The sequence below is a fragment of the Nipponia nippon genome, unplaced genomic scaffold, assembly GCF_047370975.1.
Source record: "Nipponia nippon isolate SJK-2023a ecotype South Korea unplaced genomic scaffold, ASM4737097v1 scaffold_6, whole genome shotgun sequence".
NCBI classification, from domain to species: Eukaryota; Metazoa; Chordata; class Aves; order Pelecaniformes; family Threskiornithidae; genus Nipponia; species Nipponia nippon.
Genome location: NW_028262380.1, coordinates 45860899 through 45886225, shown reverse-complemented (window position 1 = coordinate 45886225; position 25327 = coordinate 45860899).

Sequence of the window (25327 nt, the reverse complement as noted above, 5' to 3'; positions counted from 1 at the left end):
TCCAAACATTTCCTTTCTACCTTTTATCAGAGAGTGGCATTACATTGCGTAGCCAGGTAGTGGGTAAGCAGAGGAGCAGCAGCAAGCCAGGTCCCTCAGCAGCTCACGCATAAAAAGGCTGCCACAAAACTGGCATCATCAAGGTTACCAGGCTTTCAATATCTGCAACTACTTGGGCATTACAGCCTCTCATGAGGCAGCTTTGCTGTTTGCCTCTGTTGCAGGCTGCTACTAGCTACCAGGCTCACTTACTTGTTGCTGGAGGTCAGGGACCATTTTGGGAGGGTTAACTAGCCAAATGGTGCGCCTGGGAGCTCTGAGACTGTGCAGGCCAGTTCCGCAGCATCCTTCTGCCACTCCTGCTTGGAGGGGGTGGGAAACATTGGGAGCCCTGTCTCCCTGAACACACCACAAAACAAGTTGTTGGGAGCCTGGGGAGTCAAGGGGCTCCCCATTTTGGGGAGTGGTTTCTAGCACAAGTTGCCAGCTGTCAAGAAGTCAGACAGCATTGCCTCAAAAATCGGAAATCAGCTCGTTCCAGCTTTGTTTAATCAGCATTTCTAGAGGAAAGGTGTTCTGTCAGAAGATTTTCCACCTGATATCATGAGCAGAACAGTGAAAACAGCACACATTGCAGGAGGAGATTTTGAAAAGGTCATTGACTAAGTACTCATTTTCCACCTTAGCATATTGAGGATTGAGAACATATTTCAAGAGCTGAATGATGCCCAAGTGCTCAATTGTCTTTGGAAAGTTATCTTTTTTTCTCTGAATGTCCCAGCCTGAATGTCTAGTACTGATGCTGCATACCTAAGATTGCCCTTTGGAAAATTCCACCACATGTCATTTGTACAAGTTGTAATATAATTGAAAGATTTTAAAGTTCGTTCTTATTTTTTTTTTTAACCTCTAGCGCTTTAAAATTCTTGAATTACAGTATTTTAGGAAAATAATTTTATTTTATCCTTATTTATATGTATGCAATAGATTAAAATCCCCACCTTCAAATACTATTTGACTTTTCCAGAGGCATAAGTCTGACACTGTGCATTAGAAAATGTGGACTTTCTGTAAAGGCACTACAGTCACCTGCCTGCACAACTAAACAAAATAGATAGAGATATAGATATTTTAAAAACACACTTTACTACTAAACATGTAGAGTGCACTTCAAAATGCAATGGTTAGAATGTTGACATTTTACAATTTCAAAAGGGACAATAATTTTTCTTAAACAAATGGAGACAGAAAATAGGAATGTTGTTTCATCTGAAAAGGAAAAAAAAAGAAAGAAAGTGGTGTGTTTTGTTTGTGGTCTAATTTGCAGGCATCCTTCCTGGCACACATGCATAAATGGGGAAAAAAGAATAGAAATAAAATCATCCAGCAAAATGTGGTTTTGCCAGTTGTATTTCATCCTACTCTATCATGATAACACAAAGCTAAAACTAAACAAAAATTGCTAGTGCTAGAAAATAAAAAGCAGAGAACAAGAGTGGCAAGAGGTCATTCATACTTCCCCTGTGTCCCCTGTGCATCCTTTGATAATAAGGAAGGTGGTGCTTTTGTATTGTGCTGCTCATCATCACACTTCCTTGACTATTTAATCCAACAATAAAAGGAAATCAGTGATAAAAGAACACAAAATCAAATATTCAAATGGTAAGTGATATGATTCTACTTTCCCTACTGCATGGCAGAGTTTACATTCATCTCTGCTTCTTTCTGTACTCAGTTATTGATATCAAATTAATGGGATGAGATACAGAATTGATTATCTGCCATTTTGAATTGGACATCCTCTGTTCAAAAGCAATAAATGATCTGAAGGCTTTTACAGTGACAGAAATACATATTAACCTTTATTAAATAATACTATAGCATAAAACAAAATTTTCATTTTAATTAATTAAAATGAAAAACTTTGAAGCATGACTTTCAGTTTAAATATTTAAATAGTTATTTGAACTGTCGTTGCTGCAAATGGGATTGTGCCAGATGCTAGATAAATACATTTCCTGGTATAGACATCTCTTTAGTGACATAATACAAAACCTGTTGTAGTTGCTGGTGGTCTTTTCACTGACTCCAAGTGTTTTGAGTTAAGCTTTTTTTTACTGTGCTTTTGCTGGTTATTTTTATAAACATCCTGTACTGTATTCTAAATAGCACTTCCAGAGGACTCCCAGTCACGGAGGAGCAAGGTATAAGATAGGCACGTGTAACTGCTTGCTCTAGGTGTCAAGGTGCAGAATTCTTTCTCAATTGCTTTACAAAACTCTGCCAGAAAACCCCATCAATATTTTGTTCATTTCATCTTGCACTATGGCTGGGCTCTCTACAAATGCTTTCATCACTTGAAAAAAACCAAATAACTGAAAAGTTGCATTTTGAGCTGTAGCATATCATGTTTCTGGAAAAGAGAGAGCAAAGCAGCATCAAAGCTGAATAGTTAGAAGCCTTAAAGGCATGAGTGTGGGTTATTCTGAAATGGAGGGTAGAAGCAAGAGGAGAATAAACTTTGCAAATTCCTTGAGATAGATTTAGAAAATCATCCAAGGGCAGTTCTTTGTGAAACCCCTCAAATAAAGTAATATTCTCTGTCTTAAGTACATACTCACAGAAGCACATTTACCGATGTCTGTATAAAGTATGCTTTTGTAATCAGTATGGTAGCACCAGTGTTGTGAGAGTAGTACAAAAATCATATGCTCTGAATTACTTTTAGTGCTATGTATAATGCTACATTTTTATTCCTAAAATGATAAAAAATAAAGTTGGAGTTTGTAAAGAAACTGCAATATGATTCCATCCTCATTATCTGAAGAAAACAGCCACCTATGTCTGATGTAATATATGACAGAAATCGCAAAAAGGATGAGTCTAGAATGGGCTAGTCATAAATGCAGAGAAGTGTCCATTTGGTGGAATGGTCTTTAGGGACTGACAATGTGTACAGATGGTTTTTGTCATAAATCTTTTCCATTTGTTTTTGTAATTGTGTTTTTTGTTGGTTTGGTTTGGTTTGGTTTTTGTTTGTTTGTTTGTTTGTTTCTGGAAGTAGAGCTGCAGGGATGAGTACCTACCCTATCAGTAGTTCATTTAGTAGCTCATATGCCTTAACGTCACAAATGGCTCTACTTGTTTAGAAAAAAATAATTTCCTTATGATAGTTTATAAATAGCAAACTTCTGCTCAGTAGACAAATGTGCAGTATGCTGGCACTGTTTTTCACGTTGACTGTGTATAAGCTGATGAACGTTTCTGTGTTCAACAGAACAACTTGTTAGTCCTTAGCAGTAAGATTTGTCCCATCTGAAACTGAAGTTCATAGATATTTTAGGATATTGGTCTTGGCATGCAAAAACACCAGTCTTGATGTTAACTTAGAAAAACATAATCTAAGTGTTGGCCCTCTACAAGAATTCATGTGGTAGTGCTCTTCAAATAAAGTTTTTTCTTTGGATGCGTGTGTGTGTGTGTGTGCCTGTGCATGCATTTTTCTTACAGTTTGGAAAAGATGGAAGATTCAAGGTGAGGTCCTTAAGGAGTCATCACCATTTTTAGGTAGAGCTGTTTTGAGTATTCCAATAATATTTTGGTTATAAAGAAATGTTTGGCAAATATCTTTTGAATAGGTGTGCTGATGAACAGGTGGGCGAATAACTGTGCTGTTAAGGTTTCTGAAACAGTAATATTTTATGTTATCATTGTACATATTGTAGTATTACAACATTCACAGACCTAAAATTGATTCATATTGAGCTCAACACTTTCGTCCATTATAAATAACAATCTTTTGATTTTAAGCACTTTTGTATAGATGTTTGTATAATCCTAACACTTAAAATAGGGAACAAGGAGATACAGAAATACATCCTGAGGTGAGATATGGATAATAATCATAGGAATATCAATTATAAATAATTCAAATTTTACTTCTGTTCTAGGGACATTAAAATAGTTTTGTCTTTAGAAACTGGATAGCTCAATGCAAACATAAAATTGAAAATTATCTGAGCTGGCTGCTTACAGCCATAGTAGATATCTGCTCATAATTAAAGACAATAAGCCACATCTAGCCAAGGTGGAAGTGAAATTCTCATTGGAAGTGTTACTGAGTTCTACATGTTTATATACTAGCTGAGTTTGATCCTACATAATCCAAACCTAAGGGAAAAAAGCTTAGTGTAGGATTCTGAATCTTTCATGTTGAAATATCATTTCAAATGCAGCACTTTATATTCAGTGTAATTGTATTTATTTAAAAAATGTTCTAGGCCATTGATTTTGGTAACCTCTCTCTGAAGAGTTAAGATGTGGTTTTGTTAGAGGGCAACTTTGTACTTGTTTTTCTTAAAAGATAATTAAATAATGTCTCTCAATTTCTGTTTAGAAAAATAACTTACACCATAACAGCAAGAAATCCTTTGAAAAGCTCATGGGAACAGTGTAATTTGCAGGAACAGGATCAGAAAAACACTTACTCAAGGTGAAAGAGGTACTGCTGTGACCAAGAGGAATGAATTAGCTTCTACAAAGTGACGTGTTTTGGGAGAGCTACAGAAACAACATTATCAAAAACTACTACAAGATTTAGAAACATTGCATTGTATACGTGACCAAAATCTTCTTGCATCAACTGTTGATGACAGAACTTCATGAAAGCTCTTTTTAGCTTAATCTGATGTTTGCTGATTTTTTTTAACATGTATTATCTCTAAGATAAGGTTACAAGTGAAGATCTCTGTAACACATAAAAGAATAACAATTTCGGTGAAAAAGAATGTTCCTGTGATAGCCACTATCTGCAGAATGAATCAATGAATTTTATTAGAGCTTCCCAAAATCACAAGAAAGAGAAAACTGAATAGCACCTTTCTCACTAAAACCAACAAAAAACATTTATCCTTTCCCAGTTACAACATGGCTGGCATACTTACAAGAATCACAACAAGCTCACAGATCAAGCCTAGAAGGTTCCTGTGTAGGGAATTCTGAAAAATATGTTAATTACTGTTTTTTTTTTTTTTTTTCCAAAAAGTCCAGCTGAATTTGTGGCTAGGTATAACACACCAAATTTTAATAGATTTCATGTAACTGAAAATTATTTAATAAATTCAGAAATTGCATGTTTTAAACTCTGAGAACTGTAATGACTGCTTTAAGTGTTACTCTTCTCAGTCCCATTCTTAAGGTCTTTATAAGTTACCTATTCTTAAGGTCTTTTCAAGAACAAGTTTTCAGTTATAACAAAAAACTTCAATGCAGTTCTTTGTAAAATCTTTACTATGAGACTATAAAAGGAATGGAAAACCAAAATTAGCTTGCTTTTCTTAGAGTGTGAAAGTTGTCACAATTTTGAATCTAGATATAATTAGTGGCCCAAATCCTATCTCCACTTACAGCTTTGGTTTTAATGTTATAGTAGATTTAGGGGATACTTCTCACCATGAAGCTGATGTAGCAGCTCATGCTTTGGGAACAGAGAGGTTTTGTGCTTTGAGGAATTAAAAAGATGAAAGAAAATGTTCAAACGTGTCTCTGTGTGGGGGCTAAAGAGCGCAATTCATGCTACATCATCGGTCATCTTCCATGCTGTGCATTATTACAAATGTGGTAGAGAAAGTAAATTGCCTTAGACTAAATTCCTAATATTTTCATTTACTGCCCATGGAATATAGGTAGTCCAGAGACAGGCTGTTATGGTATAAACATGATGACACTGCTTTCTATGTTAAAGAAACATAAATTTTAGTTGTCAGGAAAAACATGTTTTCACCAGAAATTTGTCCCTCTGGGCCAAGTACTGCCACAATTATGAAGCATAGTCCCTTTACATTGAAGAATTCTTGACTATTTCAGAGCTGTGAAGAAATGCAGAAGCTCTTGAACTGGATCAAAATGACAGTGTCTAATATAATTTATTTACAATCATTCCATCTCTGCAGGTTTCAGAATTAAAACTATGCTCTCAATTTCAGTCTGTTATTGAAGCATTGTTGAGAGAACATTCATTAGAAGTGAAAAGTGGGCAAAAACTGTAATGAGCTCTTTCTATTGTTATATAAGCTATGCAAGTCAGTCAGCTATACAGCTTATGTAGAGCAAAATTTTTACAGTGTGTATAGAACTAAATTGTTCTGCTGGACCAGTAATAGCAAGCAATAAGAGATGTGGCGTTTCCACAGACATCTTACCTCCATGGCTGCTCTTGGAAATGTCCAGACTATCCTCATGAAGGACTATGGCTTTGAATTTTCTTTTGAGAGATACAACTGGAATATAAGCACAAAAATTTATGAGTGAAAAAGGGAGAATATTGGATTATGGTTAAAAGGTGATACCAGCATCTAAATCCCAAAGGAAACCTCTGAGTTCAGTTACTAAAGTGTTCATAGTTACCAAAGTGATGATGTTTTGTGCCCTAAAATCTTATGCATGACCAGCATTGCTTCATCATAGCAACACTGATCAGGCAAAACTTCATGCCATTGTTTGTGGCTAGTTTCTGAAACAAAGAGTCTTTAGAGAGATATTCACAGTTTTGCCATCATGAGAATGGTGAGAAAGTGGGAGCTAGAGCAATGCTTCAGCCCCTCTAGACAGAGCAGAACCTGGCAAGAAGCCAAAGTGTCTAAAGGGGTTTATGCAGGTGCTAACCTCCTAAAATTAAAATTGCTCACTAATGCCTCCATTTGTGAGATATTTGTCTTTCTGACACGGAATTTGCAAAAGCTCTTGTGTGCTCTGTGTGCATTTCCAGAATTGCTCTGCTCTGAAAAATTAGGCCTGTCGATAATCCAAAAACTGGCCAGAGCAGGACTGCAGTCCCTTGAGAAACCCAATCTAATAAGTGTTTTCCAAACAGGATGGATGCACCAGCAACAGCCACAAAATCTGTGACAGATGCAGTGCTGCTGGTAGGGTGCTACCTGCTAGGTGTTGCTGGTGGGGCTGTGTGATACTGGAGTTGCAATATCTCCTCAGTCAGAAGGAATTCAGCAACTGCTCAGCATGGAGCAATAACATCATTACCCTTTCTGGAAAAAGAGAAGAAAACAGTGCTTGTAGACCTTCACTCTAAAGAATAGGCTCCAGGCTGCATTCAAAATGGGCAGAGGCACCACACTTTAAGGCAGGGTAGGAAGTTAGATAGATGCATGGGTTTGTAATTCTCCATTGGCTTGCTCCAGACTGCTTTCTTCTCACAGCTGGGACATTAGGATTATCCTCAACAGGTGGCTAATTTCTTTCCATGCTGACTACAGGAAGCCAAGTAGGTCTCTGTGTTCTCTGGGTTAGAGCAACTAGTGCGCTCTTGGTTTCATAGCTGTGAGCAATGCTTCAGAAGTATAGTTCTGCCTAAGGTAAGAGGGTTTTTTTTTGAAGAGGGAATCTGAAGAGGTCGGTGAAATAAATGCAAAGCAACCATTCAAATTACATGTGATGCTGCACATGTCTTTCAAAGACTTATAGAGAACACCAGTGCTGAGGTTATCACTCTGCTGCTTTCACCCACTGAGAACATGTTTAAATTTTAGTGACAGAAAGTGAAAGAGATACTGCAATTTCTCTAAGGCTAGCACTTCTGAAAAAAGAAAAAAACGAAATGAGAATTTTATAAGATAGCTAATGTTTCATGCTTTGCATGCTGTACAACTGGGCAGGTGTTTTGTGAAGAACCCCTGGGGAATGTCTGAATTAATATAAACAGGAAGGAGTTTTTACTTCATGAATTACTAGATTGTCCGTGATGCATTACACCTTGCCACAGATGTTATGGAGCAAAAATGAGGTATTGCCCTGAATTTTATACCCCCATGACTGGAAAATTTGAACCTGGGGATTTGTAAGTTGGATGATTTAGCTATAATCATCCATGGCAATTTTGTTAACTACTATCATTACTGTGAGCATTTTGGAGACACTTTTTCTTAATAAATTTTGTAACTGAATGTAGTGATTAACCCTTTAACATCTTCCTAATGATAACTACTCTCTTCTGTCAAAGGCAAAATATGATTGTTCTGAATATCATGCAATTGCTTTATTCGTGGAATAAATACAGTGACATGTTACTATACAGAAAGATTTGTGAGTTAGTCTCTGTCTAGTGATAGATAAAGTAGCCCTTAGATATACACCGTGTGTAGTAGTAGGTATACTAGAGAGTTGGGCATTACTTTATTAGTGACAGTATGAGTCAGGGAACACTTTGGTGCCTCTCATCATGTTCAAGGAAAAATGTTATGATTGCTCAGTAGAAACTGGTGGCAAAAGCTGACACAGCCAAGCTCAGAGGAGCAGAAGACTAGATGAATGCTTATGTAAGGCACAGAAAATAGCATTCTTCAGCAGTTCTGAATACTGATGTGGAAAGAGTGTTGAGTTGTTGGTGTTTGGTTTTTTTTCCCATCTTAGCTGTCGTTCATTTCTCTGAGAGATATATCAGTGGCAGAATTACTTGTGCAAGTTTTGAGGAAACTATGCTGGAGTCTTTTTTTTTTTTTTTTTAATTTTTATATACATGACCATTTTAAAGTTCATTTCGGTTCGGCATTCTTTTATTCCCTCCCAAAAGTCTCCCACTGAAGCCACTGTGTCAGTCTGGTGTTCACAACTTGGTATACTTCTCTGAACTTTAAGGAGAATCCTTTTGGAATAAATTAGCATAGAGTGTTTGTAGTACCAGCTAAACATAATATATCCACTTCCTTAAAATGAGATATAATTTCTGAATACATAGTATATAGTGAATATTCAACTGAACTTGGGCTTTATTCACTTTGGTGTACTAGAATTTTGCTTTTGACTGTTTCCAGCTGTCACCACTTTGTGGTTGTTATTCAGTGCACACAGTGTGGGCAGAAAATATTGGTATCACCTTTGCAGAAAATATTTTTGACCTTGTGAATTTCCAAAATTTCATTCCATTAATTTGAAAGCTAAGATTTAGCACAGTGAACATCAGGCAATCTGTAGTACTTAATCTACTAGCTCAGCAAAACACCAAATTAATTCAAATTCGAAAAGGACTCTCCATCTGTAGCAAAAGCATGTTCTCAATTACATATTGAATTAAATAAGAGATAGGAATATTTTTGAAAGCTTGAAATTTATGGTTTCATTAGACTGAAAAATTAAACCTAAAAATGTGTAAAAATCCACATTAATCATTTAGTTTTAGCACATAAATGCAAATGGCTTGGAACTGAGCTTCATTTCAGACTGTAAGTAGTAATTACCTAGTGACACCTCATGAGCTTCATTAGAACTCTGCTTTTAATAAAAGTGGGGAACACTAGGGATCTGCACAAATAAGAGGATTATGGTATTTAATCAGCACAAAGCGGTAACGATAAAGCTTCATTAGATAGCATTTCCAAATATGAAATAGAGGAAGATGATCTTGAATATAAGGAAGTTAAACGTTCATTTAAAAGTATTTTATTCAGTGAATTCTCTTTTCTTCTGTTCATGAATGGGTTGATTTGTATGAATTAGTTTGGTGCTTGAAACAATCATATTCGAGAATTAGTAGATGGAAAATTCTTTCTTCCAAGCTGTTGTTCTTATACGATGCCAGTCTACAACTGGTTTTAGTATTCATTAGTATTTTAGTATTTGTTATCCACCATTTGTGATATTTAATGATTGCTTTTATCACAAAATTGTTTCTGGTCCATGGCTGGCCTACGTATTGTCCACAAGATGTAAGTTCATATGCAACCATATATACATGAGAGTTTATAGCATAAAGATACTGAAATACTTTTCTTTCTTCAGCCTTATGAGCAATAGTCAAATTACATACAGAATTTCATATAAAGAAAGAAGAGTAGCAAATAGTATCCATGGAAAGGGATTGGCTTTTTTATTCGAAAGAAAAGTCACAACTACTTTGCATTATTTTTTCAGGCCTGATCTCTCACATAACTGATTACCAGCCTAAGTGTTAGTTCAGGGAAAAGTTAACTTACAACATCGGGATTTTAATTTCCCTTTTTCATATGTTTAAAAAAAGATTTAAAATGTCAGATGAAAGACAGATTCTATAATATCATATTGATTTTGTTGTTGTTGTTGTTGTTTAGCATGTATTAGTATTATTATACTATACATGTGAGAACATTGTGGGAGAAAAATACAGTGGTACAAGTATTCCCAGAACATTATAATTTACCTTATGTATTTAATCTAATATTGAGAACCCTAGTCAAAGAAAATAGACTGGGAAACACTTCTCAAACATAAGGAATTAGGTGCTCTACTGCTACGTTTATGTGTGTTTATTTTCATAGAAGTGTGTGCTTCTAACTTACTTTAAACATAGGATTGCTGAGTACTTAGTACTTAGAGTACCTTTCCAGGAAAGCAACTTGTAGACCAGGATTGTGTGGGTGGGTTTTTTTTTGTTTTTTTGTGGGTTTTTTGTTTGTTTGTTTTTAAAGCTACTCTCTTTCCACTTGTCTTTATTTAACATAATAAGAAAACAAAGCCAGAGAGGTAATGCTTTGGTTTTTTTCAAGCCAGTTCTCACTTATGCAGCTTATTCTAGATTTTAATTCAATATATGAATAACAACTATTAATTTTCATCTTGCCTTCTGAGAGGAAATATGGTATGTTATCGTGGAAGTAATAATACAAAAGTGTCATCTTGACAGGCATTTTACATAGGTTTGAATTAGTATTTAAAAGATGTAAGGGAATCATCTTCCTTAAGCACATAACAGAGGATTTTAGGGTGTATACCCACTATGTGTAGATATAAAGACAATGAAATTATAAATTTTTAAAATGATAATGAAAAGAGAAAGACCTACTTCTCACTGTGCAAAGCAGATTTTTGGATAAGAAGAGTTCTTCTGCTTTTCAAGCTTACATGTGTAATTCCAGTAAGTGAAATGTTTAAATAATCTTCTATACTTTCTTTTCTGTCTCACACTAGTGAACTCAGGCTCTGTATTTTTGCTAATGTTTTATTTGCAGTCACCTCTGAATGTGTTACAAATACTTTGACTCTACGTGTGTGAAGGAAATTCTTCTGATGACGGTTTTGTGAGTTTGGCCAGTATCAGACACAGTGTTCTGGACATCATGATCTGCTGTGAAGTTTTGTTTAACAAAGTTTTGTTAAGGTAGAAAAAATGTACATCTACTATTCCTAAAAAGCACCAAGGCCTTAACTTTTTTTTCATTCTTTGTTTTATGCTCTCATTGAGTTCTCGTACATTGTCTTTTCATTTATAATGTAAAATTTTAGTGAGTGTCTCATTCAATTGCTTTCACTGTTGGCTGTATCTCGTGATATCCTCACCACTGCACTTTATCATCTGTGAGGTTATAACTAGGCCAAGTACTACCTTCCTAGACTCCTCTTCCATCTGTTCATACACAGATCCAAATGTTCAGTTCTTTTTATCTACTCATGCAAAACTTATGTTTGTACAAATTGGAAGGTTCACTAAGAAAGGTGCTTAAACCATTTGGGTAACTATCCCTAACTTCACAAATGGCCTACACAAGATGCACTTCAGAAGTTGTATGAATTTTTTCATGTCTGCAATTGCATTTTGAATTGCCCCAAATGTCCAATTGCATGTCTTCATCCTACTGATCTCTACATGATATCGATATTTAAGGGCTGGGTTAGAAGAAAATTATTTTGGTATGACATCTTTCAAACACAGGATGTTTACAATTCAAGATGTCTGTGCAATAATGAAAGTCAAGGATGAATCCTGGAGAATGCTTTTTCTGGTTGGGCAGCTGGAATTTTGTATGATTTCATATATTTTCTCATTAAAAGCCAGAATTTTGAGTCATTCTGTCATTGCATCAATATGTAATCTAGATGTTTGCAGCAATGATATGTTTATGACTCTAATTATCTTTACATTCTGCACTGATTCCTCTTCTACACCATGATTTTTATCGGTTTTGGTATTCTGAAATTCCCATTTTTTCTCTTACACACTATAACAATTCTTTTACTGTGTTGATCTTAATCAATGTATTCAATTTAAAATTTAGTACTTTACCCAGTGCTCATTACACCATGCAGTTATAGCCTTAACAAAGCATTAGCGCTGCTGTTTTTCTCATTAAATTTTCCTAAAGGCATTTTAGAACCCACGTGTTTTTTCATCACTGTCGCTTCATTGCAATAAAAAAGAGACTTTACCCTTCTCTAGTTTTTCTTTCTAACTTTCTCTGTAGGTTCTTGCTAACCCGTTTTTCCCAAGAAGGTTTTAATCCCTTTCAGTCCTATTGTGTGTAATTCACAAATTTCTCAAAATGACATTTCTGTAGCAGTCAATTTCTTCATACCTAGGCCTGAAGAAAAGTCATATTAAAGTCAAATATGCTTAGCTCTGTGTTGTCTCATCAGCAAATGACCTCAGAGAATAAGATATTTTAAAATAATCCAATAGCAAATAGAGATCATAGAATCATAGAATAGTTTGTGTTGGAAGGGACCTTTAAAGGTCATCTAGTCCAACCCCCCTGCAGTGAGCAGGGACATCTTCAACTAGGCCAGGTTACTCAGAGTCCCATCCAAATACCTTGAATGTTTCCAGAGATGGAGCATCTACAACCCCTCTGGGCAACCTGTTCTAGTGTTTGACCATTCTCATCGTAAAAAATTTCTTCCTTGTATCTAATCTAAATCTACCCTCTTTTAGTTTAAAACCATTACCCCTTGTCCCTTTGCAACAGTCCCTGCTAAAAAGTTTGTCCCCATCTTTCTTATAAGCCCCCTTTAAGAACTGAAAGGACATGATAAGGTCTCCCTGGAGTTTTCTTTTCTCCAGGCTGAACAACCCCGACTGTCTCAGCCTTTCCTCATAGGAGAGGTGTTCCATCCCTCTGATCATTTTTGCGGCCCTCCTCTGGACCCACTCCAACAGGTCCATGTCTTTCTTGTACTGAGGACTCGGAGCTGGAGGCAGTACTCCAGGTGGAGTCTCACCAGAGCAGCGTAGAGGGGCAGAATCACCTCCCTCAACCTGCTGGCCACGCTTCTTCTGATGCAGCCCAGGATACGGTTGGCCTTCTGGGCTGTAAAATCAGACCTTCTGGAACAGGGTGAGTGCATAAATAAATTTTTTCAAACATTTCAATCATTCATAAAATCTCCAAGTTCAGACTATATAAAAAATTTCATGTTGGTCTCAAATGACTTTTGGTGACCTTGAAACCTTACCTGATTTAATAAAATGTTTACAAGAAGTAGCTTTTACACTGGAAGGAAGTTGAAAAGTCTCGTTCCGGAATAAAATGATTCCCATGTCTTTATCTTCTTTGACATTACCGGGGTCTATAGGTGAATCCAAGCTCATTTATTGCAGCAAGAGTTTGTAGGACTGTCCCTAAAGCCTGAACCTGTCCATCATAAGAATTTTTGCTGTCTAAGAAGCAGTGCCTCCAGGCTGTGGGAACAAATACAGCTGTTTTGTTTTCCAGCCATCTGTCTAGACTGAAATACAAAAATAATATACAACTTACAGCATCTGTGACATTTAGTACCAGAGCTGTTAATGACAGAGACTCAAATTCAATAAAAAACAGAACTTAAAGCCTTTCACTCTGGATATAAATGACTACTTAGTTTTAGTCAAACCCTTTATTGTTGACACTCATGTCATAAAATAATTTATTAATATTAATGTTTTGGAAATGACTGGTCTCTTCACGTTTGAAATGGGAATATTCAGAAAATATATATACAACTCTCAGGACTGACCCTTGAGCAGTGTAAAAACAAAGAAGCTAAGTTCATTTAATAATTAATTCTCGCCAAATAAATAATTAAAAATGAAAGATAAATAACTGTGCCACTAGATAATGCAGTTATGTATTACCTATAATGAACATATCTAACCCTTTACAATCCCTAGATGCAGCTAACAATTATTCTCAAACTCAGTCTTTCTGAGTTCGCAGTCAGATGTGTTGTTCCAGATGCAGCTCAACTGGTTAAAAAAGTTAGTTCATACTTCTCCCAGGATATCATCACCTCTGAGAGTTATCACCACTTCTATTTGCCAACATAAGAGCATACTCAGTCATTACTAACTTGCTTCTGTAAAATTATCTGGGTTAGAAAACACCCCTACTATTAGCTTATGCTAATGTGGAGTGCTGATACCTAGGTTAAACCAATAGATCTGAAGGGATGTTAATGGGAAGGAAAAGGTGATGAGGAGCAGAGAACAGTATTGGCTTAACCCAACTCGGCTGTGGCCAAAAAAAGCACATCAGACCATTATCTTATATGATGCCAAGGATATTCTTATACGCTACTGTTCTCTGTACTTAAGCACAGTAATGCCAGCTAGACCATGACATGCTGGTTAATAAAATAATATGTGAATAAATTATTTCCATAAGCTTTATTCTAACATACTATTGCTTCATTTGAAGTTTGGTGGTCAAGAAAAAGACCAAAAAAAAAGCAGTCAAGCATGGGATCACTTTGGATGGCCGGCATATCTGATCAAAGTGATATAACTATTTTGCATTACTATTGAGGAACACCTAGGAGATAGAGGAGACACATGTAAATTCAATGCTTGCAATTAATGACAGTTTATAGATGATTTTAGACATGAATTGAAATTGAAATGAGTTCTCTTGTGCCACAGAAGTAATATAAATCTGTTGAAGCTCTGAGCGAGAAAATATTATTCTATAGATGTAGCAAAGGGTAGTGTTTTATGTCTTTTTAACAATAAATCTCCAAAGTTAAGAAACTCTGGATGAAATTTCTACTGTTTTATGGTGTGAATCTGACTTTTTTAAGCTCATTTAACCCTATTAATGTAACTGATATTATAGGGGTATTCCTCAGATTGCAGTGATATAAACATACTCAGGATCGAGTCCCACATTGATACTGATGAAGTGAAAGGGTAGTAAGAGTGGAAATCAGCAAAGATTTAAACCTTTTACTCTTTTGAACTACCAACTTGGCTTAAAAGAATTTTAATCCAAATTGGAAGTAATTTTGGAAAGATTTAATTCTATATTTCCAAACAGTTAAAATTACATCTAATCTAACACCACCAGTTTCATTGAAATTATCACAGAAATTAATTCTGTACATTTTTTTTTTTAATTCCACTACCTGTGGCAATTGAATTCTAACAGCTGCACAAAGACTTTAAGCAGTACCTTAAGGTGAAAATTCTTGTGATTAATTGCTTCTAGATCCACCCTTAGTGTAATAAATATGTAAATATTGGATAGTTTTTCAGTATGTCTGCTTTTATTTGATATTACCAAAAATAATAAGGTAAATTAAAGATCAATTTAAACACACGTTAATAGAAAACAAGCAAGTTGTAATGCTTTCATTTGGAAAAGGCAGTGCAATTAAAAACAGGCAGCTGTTATGGAAACCTTAAGGTTTAATGGGGAATGCTATAAATCATGATTTATAGTGAGAGAATGCAATTTCTTGAAATAGACCGAGCCTGAATTAAACCTGCTCCAAAAGTGCACTTTAAGTTTTTTATCTAGCTCTGTATGATCTGCAAAATGTCACTTAAATGGTAGCCGGGGATATAATTTGTACTTCCCATGAGAAAACAGAAACAGAGTTAAAGCTAAAGAGAGTGTAAAGCACATTGCACATTCCAGTCATCAATTCTTCCTCACAATATCTCTACAAAGTCCCTTTTTACTGCAGTTATTTTTTTTTTATACTAGCATTGGACATTTCATGGTATCTCTGGGGTCTTTGGACTTCATGGGATCATATATCTAGGAGCAGCTTTGTACCACAGACTAGCAAAAAAATAGGAAACAGCATTATTTCAGAGATGATCTTCAGAGTGAGAATGTATGTGAAGGTATAGAGAAATGTTTATGTCAGGGAAAGCATGCAGCTTATCAGTACAGGTTGACTTTGGCAGCCACTCACTCCTCTACAAGAAGGTTGAGTAGCAAGTTAACTGTTATGTAACGTGACTACAACTATGAATACATTAATGATCCATATGCATAAATTATATGAAGACAAATCATAGGGACAGATCATCAATATCTGACCTTGCCCCACAGCAAATGAATGTTAAATTGTCAATGGAATAACCTGGACGGTCTTGGGCAATAACCTCTGAGCCTTTTCATGAAACTAGAAGCATAACTCCTGAAAGATTTTTTTGCCTCCTGATGCTTTCAGTGTCCTGTCATGCGATAGTGTAGCTTCAGTTCTGGAAGGCCCAAGATATGAAGTCTTCAACACCTCCCTGTTCTTCCACCTTGCTGGAATAAGAAACATATTCAGCAATATCGCAGAGATTGTTTTCTTTATGTATGATGGAAATGGTGGCAAACAGCAGAGGAGACTGAGATGGTACCTTTATCTTCTTCAGTTACTAGTAGCTTCATGCAAGGTAAGCTATTACTCAAAAGCTGAACTTACAGAAGTAAGAAAATATCCATTCTATTGGAAATTATTGTTTAAGTCAAAACCAAACTGCATGTAATTTTCCGTGTCAGCTGTCTGTGTCAAAATCTGATTGAACAAGGTTACTGTGGGGTTTATCGCAATGCTAATAGCCACGCAGTATTACCACTGGTGGTACAGACAGGAGCACAAGGCAGACGGGTGTTGTCATTTTCAGAGCTATTAGCATTCCAGGAACTGAGAAAGCATGGAAAATAACTCAAAATACTTAAAGAAATAGAAATTATTAAAATTCAGAAAATTATTTTAAAAAAATCAACAAAACAAACAACAGAAATAAAAAACAGAGACCAAGTATTGAGGAACATGCTCAATTTCCTAATCCATTTTGGTAACCTATTAAGGTCTGTAAATCCACAGTAGGAGAGACAAACATATACACATTTTAAAATTTATTTACACTTGGTTAGAACTCTAATATTGCACAAAATGGATAAAACCAGAAATGCTTCAGTTTTTATCCTCATTATCTGAGTTGTAAAATTATAAACATGGAAAGATGCTGCGTAACTACTAAACCATTTTAGGAAATTGAAGCATTCTGATTATATACAGAAAAAGCAGATTATTCGTTGCTCAAATGAAGATTTGAGAAATGATTGTCAGTTCCATGGATGAAGGGAACATGTGAGTGAAAGTATATGTGCGCATATATATAAGAAATTCAAATAGCTCAGTTTGTTTTACTTTTGTATGTAACCAATATTCAAATCATGCTTTGTGTGAGTCTGGACCATGCATTCTGAGTTTCTTACAGCACATTGTGGTGGGTTGGCCCTGGCTAGCAGCGAAACACGTACCTGTCTGCTTGCTCATCCCCCCTCCTCAGCAGGACAGGGGAGAAAAGAACAGGAAGGAGGAAGCTCATGGGTTGGGATAAAGGCAGGGAGATTGCTTACCCGTTACTGTCATGAGCAAAACAGACTCAAATTGGAAAAGCCAGCCTAATCTACTGCTAATTAAAATAAATATGTAGTTACTAATTTGGGTAGTGGGAAACAAAAAGACAAATGTTAAAGCAACACCTGCCCCCCTGGCCCCCCTCTCCCATGCTCAACATCATTCTTTCATTCCTCACTCTTCTACCACTGCCCTAAGTGGTGCAGGAAGTAGGGGAGTTACTGTCAGTACATTGAGGTTTCTCTCTACTACTCCTTCCTCCTCACACTTCTCTGCTCCAGCACAGACCCTCCGCAAGCTGCAGGAGATATCTGCTCTGCCATGGAGCACCTCTTCCTTCTCTGATCTTGGCCACCTCCTCCTCTGACCTTGGTCTTCCCCTAGCTGTTACCACTCTTCTTGTGCCCTCTTCCCCTCTCTGTATGTCATTTAATGCTTTTTTTAAAATATGTTTTCATGGAGGTGTCATCAGCTTGGCCGATGTGCTCAGCTGTGTCCTCTGGTGGGTCCATTGGAGCCAACTGGACCTGGCTGTGTCTGGCACATGGCAGCCCATGGCCTCCTCCCACAGAGGCCACCCCTGCAGCCCCCCCTGGCTACCACCTTGCCATCTACACCCAAAACACACATGGGAAAGTGTCATGAAAAAACATTTAAAATGTTTGGCTTCAGCCTAAGTTAGACCTGGAAAATTTTGTCAAATTTTAATCAGATGGAAATGCAGTTCCTTTCTAAATTTTTTGTTTCTCTCTGGTGTGCATCACAGGAGACCACTTGCTATGTGTTTAATGTGAAACCTGAAACTGCAAAACCATGATACCATTGGTTAAAAATTAAATGACATGATCCAGAATACAGCTGTGTGGCTGAGCCTTTGTTTTCAGAAAACATAATTTCTTTTATTCCTTAGCCCTGCTAATTGAAATTGCCATTTTCCCCCTCCCCACCAAAGTCATTCTGAAGTCTAACACTGATTAAGAAGAGAGAGTATATCACCTCTGGAAACTTAACCTTAAAGTTTCTAATTTTCAATAGCTGAGCTGCAATTAACCGATTACTTTTATTGTTTAGTGCTCAGACTTTAACAACTTTTATGAATGCTGTTATAAACATTAGTTGTTTATGATCCTGCAGTTGTAAGACACAATGCTATTTGCAGCTTGGCAGTTGTTTCATCTCTGGTGACTGTGAGATAGATCATATAGCTCTGCTTGAAAGCTCTTCAGTAGGATTTTGTATTTCCTGCCGTTAGCAGTGAAGCTGTAGGTCCGATCACATCCATTTGGGCACAGGAGTCTGTTCTTCTAGTTCACTTTTGCAGCAGCTATTAGAAAAAAATATCTTGGATTTTAGTCAGAGCACTAAGTATTCTGTAAAGATTAGTAATCACTCAGCTCTGGCAAGCTAGCAGGAGAAACAAAAAGACTCTGTGTTCGACTTTTTCCAACAGGAACTTCCAGATCTTAATGTTACAAGATTTGCTTACTTACAGTTTTAAAGTAAATATCCAGAATATGTTCTGCTGTAATGCTGAATGATTTAAAAAAAAAAAAAAAAAAAAAAAAAGGAAAAAAAAAATCTATCAGCAAAGAGAGATTCAACTGCTGCCCAAAAGGTACTTCACACAGAGGGCATAGAGGAAACCAATGTGCAGAAAAGAAGCAATCGGACAGGAAAGCTGATGCAGAAATGACATAAGAAGAGTACTGTATGTACTGGATATGATAAAGGCTGGACAAAGGAAATTAAACACCTTCACTGGACTAGCTTACTCTTTAGCGAAATACAAAACTGTCAACAAGAAGAGAAAATGTCACCAAATGTCAGCAGCAGAATAACCACAAAATAAACCAGAACATTTTCCTTGAGATAAAAGCTGCACAAATTCCATGAAATTCTCCCAATCAAGTTCTAAAAGAAGAAAAAAGCCTTAGGGAGAAAATGTCAATGCTAATAGATAGTCAAACAGAAAACAGCCCTATTAAGACAGAATGAAAAATAAATTTCTCACAAGTAACATCCAAGTACAGACTGACCTGAATGAATGACCTGGTACAGGAATCTCCAAATTTAGAGAGAACAAAATTTTTGAATTGGAACACAGGGTAGTAAATTGTGTTACGAAAAATTAGATGCTCTGTGGTAGTGTATCAGTGAGTTGTTATTTAAGTGCTTGGTACTTTTCTAAGTCTTTTTCTAGTCTAAAGAAAAGAAGCATTTATCTCTCCTGCAGTTAGATGCTTTAGTCCTTCTTTGGCAATGAGGTATATGTTCAGTCCATTAATACAGAAGGCATCCTGGCCTCAAGTACCTGGAGAGCATGAAACTTGTTTTCCATTTTCTTCTGCCTAAAGAAGATTTTCACCCTCATCTTTTTTTCAGACACTGTTCTTATGTGTTCAGGGGTAAAGTGTCCTCATTACCACCTCCTGACATTTTTGTCCTTTGTTTGAAATCAAGACTCATTAATATAAATTATGAAACACCCATAATCTATCAACCTATGAGTAGTTTTGGGTTTTACATAAGTATACTATGTATATACTGTATACAGTAGAGGGAAGTAAAAAAGATGTAGGTAAAGGGGGGTTTTGTTAGAAAATATGTATTACCTTGAAACAAATGGAAGATTTAATTTCTATCAAAAAGGAAAGAAACCAGCTCAGACAGAAGAGACTAGGTCTAATGTTACTGCCACAGAAACAGTGGCAAGATTGCAAGCCTCTAGGCTTTATGTCTACTATGACTTTAGTAGCATGCTTGCAGCATCACCATCAACATCCAAACAATATATTATGTGACTCTGCTGGCTTTGGATGCCACACTAGGTTTTGCAGATATTAAAAAAACAGGGAGAAGGGGGGAGAAAAAGAAAGAGAAAGTAAAAGTCAAGAAGCCCTGCATCAATGTAATGCTCGAAGTAGGAAATATCTGTATTGCCCTGCCAGTGATTACAGCAGGAGTAACTAACCAAAAATTTCATGACTGGTTTTACTGGGTTTGGCTGGGATGGGGTTAATTCTCTTCATAGCAGCCCATAGGGTACTGTGTTTTGAGATTCATGACTACAACGGTCACACACCAATGTTTTAGCTGTTGCTGAACAGTGCTCAACATGATATTCCATTCACTTGAAAAAGTGCATGTCTTGTCCTCTCTCTCCCCTGAACTATTGGATGTTGTAGAAGAAGGGCTCCACTAGGCCCTCTGATACCCAGCGTGGTGGTGCAAAAAGGCACTAATGGAATGGAAGAAATTTTAAACAAAACAAAACTGACAAAACTTTATATAAATATATGTATATATATACACACACATAGGAAATCCTTTAAAAGAAAAAGACTCTTCAGGAAACAATATCTTAGAAGGAAAGAAGCCTAAGCAATGTGTGAGGTTCTTTGTTTAAGTAGTACTTCAGTGCCTGGAAAAAAGCCTGAATTTCTTTATGGGTGCTGAAATGGCTAAATCCAGGAGAAGGTTTACGCTTGTGAATCTTGCATAGAAACCAGTTACTACTGATCAGTGTCCTGATTTAGGCACCTCACTTAAGAGATGTAAGACTTAGGTTCCTCTCTTTCTCCTTCATCACTTCCTCCTCATCACCCTGACACTGGATTTTCTGATTCCTGTTCCTAGACTTTCTCTCTATAAACCAAACAAATGGGTTGAGACAGATCAGGTGAGATTGTGAACCCCACAAGATGACAAAATACTTAAAAATAAGTCACTATCATCCTCAACCCGCCTCTCTGCAAGCTTTATGTGTGTAACATATTGATGATGAACAGCAGCATCAGAACAGAATGAGCAAGTGGTCTTCCTATTCATTTCCCCTACCTTTGACTGTTAAAGGATCCAATCCTCAAAGACTTATGCTCCATGAGTATAGTCCCACTGAATTCAAGAGCAGAATTTATGTTTGTGTTTATTCAGTATAAGGCCCCTTAAGACTTTTCATCCATGGAGAGATGCAGCCAAATAAAAGCATCCAGAATCACAGAAGTCCTGCTCTCCATGGCAGTTTTCCATGGCGTTTTTCATTCCAGCTGTCCAAATTTTATTTTATTTCCATTGAAATTACTGGGTAATTTAAAGGGTGCCTTTAATGCCTGTTATTCATTGTGAGATTAATGAGGACATTCAGCCTCAGATCAACAAAGTATACACCTAGGGATGAAGGAAAGTTTGTGAGCTCCAAAGATCTTGTTCACTAGAAGGGAGGAATGTTATCTGGTGCTCCAGTAATTAATGGTTAAATTACCCTTGGGTAGTGGGTAGTAGGTAGCATAACTTTACAATCTGGTAGCTTTAAATTTCACATCTAATTGTAGCAGTGGGAGTTAGAACACAGGTTGAAGACATAATGAAATTACCGTAGGGAGGAACAGACTAATGAACTGAAGTCCAGCAAAAGTTATAGCTACATTGCTGTCATCTTGAAAATATGTAAATAACAACTTTGAAAACCGTTGAGGGCACTAGACAATGGATGTTATGTGTATATAAGCATGAATTGTGGATTGGGAGGAATAATTGAATTTGCTATATTGTCAGGTATGTACTTTGAAAAAAAAAATCACTTGGTCATCATTTAATCTCCTTTGCACACCTTTTTCATCTTATTTGCATTTTTAATGCAAAACCCCAGAGAATATCTCTTCAATCATACCGAATTGGTTTGTGTCAAATAGTTCATACACATCTTTGTAAGTCTTTTAATTCTTCAGCAAAAAACTTAGAGGAAAGCATAATAATCCTTTTTATGTTTTTGGTACTTGGAATTTCAAAGTCAAACTTTCCCAGTTTTATTAAGAATTCTGAAATCTTGGTTTATTGAATAGTAATTCTAAACCAGCTTTTTAATGAAGTGGCCTGTTTTAAATCAAGTTATCTTCAGTTAATAAAATACAGATGAGTGAATTCAGTGCTTTAGCAAATGTAGCTGAAAACTGATCTCTCTAGGTGTCTTTTCTTCAAGGTCTTTTAATATTATTTTATAGATTTTTATTCTTTTTTTTTTTTTTTTTAAGTTCCTGTTCGGTGGAAATGTTATATGAATATCGGGTATGATACTCTACCTGCTACGGAAGTTTGACAAAATGCCACTGACCTTCCAAAGTAGGCCACAGACTTTACTTCTTATATAAACTTAAATGCAGTTGATGTGACTCTACCTATGTGACATCATCTTCCTAGGTATTGTGGGCTTTTTCATGGATTATTGCTATATCAGCTACATCAGCTATATAAGTATCACCTATATCAACTATTAGTTTCTGTTTTACCCACACCTGGGTACTGCCTAGGCTGTGAATCATTCCAGTAGCAGAGATTCCATTAGTTTACTGGTCAAAATGTGCCATGAGCTCAGTCCTTATCATCTCAATTCTTTCCTAATATCCTGTCCTTTTTCCTGCAACTGAAATCTGTTACTTCTTGTCCCATGCACCACAGTAATGCAGAAATAAATTATTTTCCCTTTGTTCCACAGCCTTTAACATATTTTAAACCTATCCTATGTTCCCATTCAGTTTTGTCTTTAGGTTAAAAAGCTATCCAGTCTTGTCTTCCTGTGCTTCCTGGACCTCTGACCACCTGCTGATATTCTCTAAGCTGTATCCATTTAATTCCCATCTTTCTTGGACTGCAGTAACCAAGTCTGCTCTATTCATGAAGGCTGTGCCCATGACAATTAGAGCAGGGAACAGGTGTTTACACTCTGATACCCTATAATTCTCATACCCCTTTCTGCAGACCTGCTACCTAGGCAGCTTCTTCCCATCCTCTCCCTTTTATCTTATATGAATTTGGCTGCTGTTGGCCAAGTGTAACGTCTTGCACCAAATTCCAGTTTGTCATCTGCACATTGTCACACACTTTAGGTGCCATTCCCCTTACCATAGCGCAGATTCACTAAGCATCCTCTGCCCCACCATTCATGGCATTAAAGAAGTCACTAACTAGATCCTAACTCAGTATAGACTTCTATATGTCCCCCAAAACACTCTTTGAATTTCATTATGTTAACTGCTCTCTGGCTATGGTTATCCAACTAGTTTTGCAACTACTGTGTAGCAATTAAATCAACTTCAGCTTCCTGGCTTCCTATGAGCGTATATTATGACATTGAAGTATATGATGTGTACTGCGTCTGCAGAATGTTTGTAAATAGTTTGCTGGAATATTTATCACACAGTTTTCTCAGAAGTAAGCACAAGCTGGCTATATTTCTTCCAGTTCCCCTTTGCTTGCTTTTTAGTTTTTTCCATTAGCACTACACTTACTACTTTTACTAACATTACATTTATGCTTTTCCATTTATTTGGTGCCTAACTCCTCGATTATTTTGCAAAGAGAATGATTCTATGAGTTTTCAGATCATCCTTCATCCTCAGGAAGAAGTTCATCAAGTTCCAAAGTTTTAAAAATATATAATGTAGAAGTTAATCTGTAAACTTTTCCTTCTGTGTTCTGGGCTGATACTTTACACTTTTTTGTTACTATTAATTAGTATTAAGTAGCTACATGCTTCCAATTTATTGTTCTAATGAAGACTGATGCAAAAAAGTGAAACATTTCAGCTTTCTCAACATCACCTATCACTTACTAATTTTTTTTCTCCGCTCATTACCAAATTAACATTTTCCCTGATCTTTTTCTAAATATGAATGTATTTAGTTGACTTCAGTATATCACAGTATTTTACATATCAGTCAGTTATCCCTGCATTTTGCCAATAACTGGTACGACTAGATTCAGGCCATTTTCTCAAAAAGCAGTTAGTGAGTATAATGTGAAGATATTAAGAACTGGATAATGATAAACTTCCTTGATAATTCGTTACAGTGGTGGATCACACAAAACATGGTTAATAATTTGTGTTTTGTTTCCAGTTTGAGTTTTTCTGATTTAAGCCTCCAGTCATTAATCCTCTCTTTGGTATGTTTCCTCTGCTAGATTAACTGCCAGTCTTTTCTTTGTGTGAAGGCACTTGTAAGCTATGATCAAGTCATCTTTCAATCTGCGTTTCATCTCTGAAGAAATCAGCCTGAATTCTTCTTGCAAAGGTCTACCTTCAACAATACATCTGTAAACCTACCTGGGTTTCTTCACTGTTTCCTATTGATGTATGTCCTAGGATAAGATTAATCCAGTTCTATGATGGCTGTTAAAGGGGTGGTCAAGGTGGTGAAATGTGAGTGCAAGGGGTAAAAAAGAGCTGATTGGGTAAGGTATGAGGTTTGGAGATAAGTGGTGCTAAAAATGTGAGAGGGAAAGCTAGGAGAGGAGTGAGGCAATGGGAGTTCCTCTGCTAGGACTAAATAAAGAGTGTAAAGATAATTTCAGGTTTTTTTCTGCTTTTTTTTTTTTTCTCTTTTTTACTATCTGGCCAGGCTGAATTTTGGATTATGTAGGTAATACTTGTCCAAAAAATTTAGATTTCATTATCATCCCAAAGAGTTATAAATTAACCGTTTTCTTATTTTCAGTTAATTTTCAGAAGGTGAATGAGCCTGTCTGAACACTTTGTGTTGACACATAGCCCTGAAATATAATCATCCTCAATTTCTGTGTCTGTGGTTTAGTTAATAAAAGATATAGTAAGCAAACACATAGATATAGAGGGAAAGCATCTAAAAAAGCATAAACTAAGCCTGAAAGTTGAATTCCTACACTTGAAAAATATGATGACGTTATGAGTTTAAAGGGATTCCTAAAACATTCCTTGTAGCATATACATTTAGGCATTGTGTACAGTCCATATGATGACAACTTTGATTTCAGGTAAATTTAGAAAAAATATGGGGTCCTAATTCAGGACCAGGTATGTATTAAGAAATTAATGAAAATAACAACAATCCCCCCAAGTTCTTATTCATTATCAATTTCACAGCTTATCTCCAGAGCAGTGATAACTCAAGCTATCTATATTTAAATTAACATC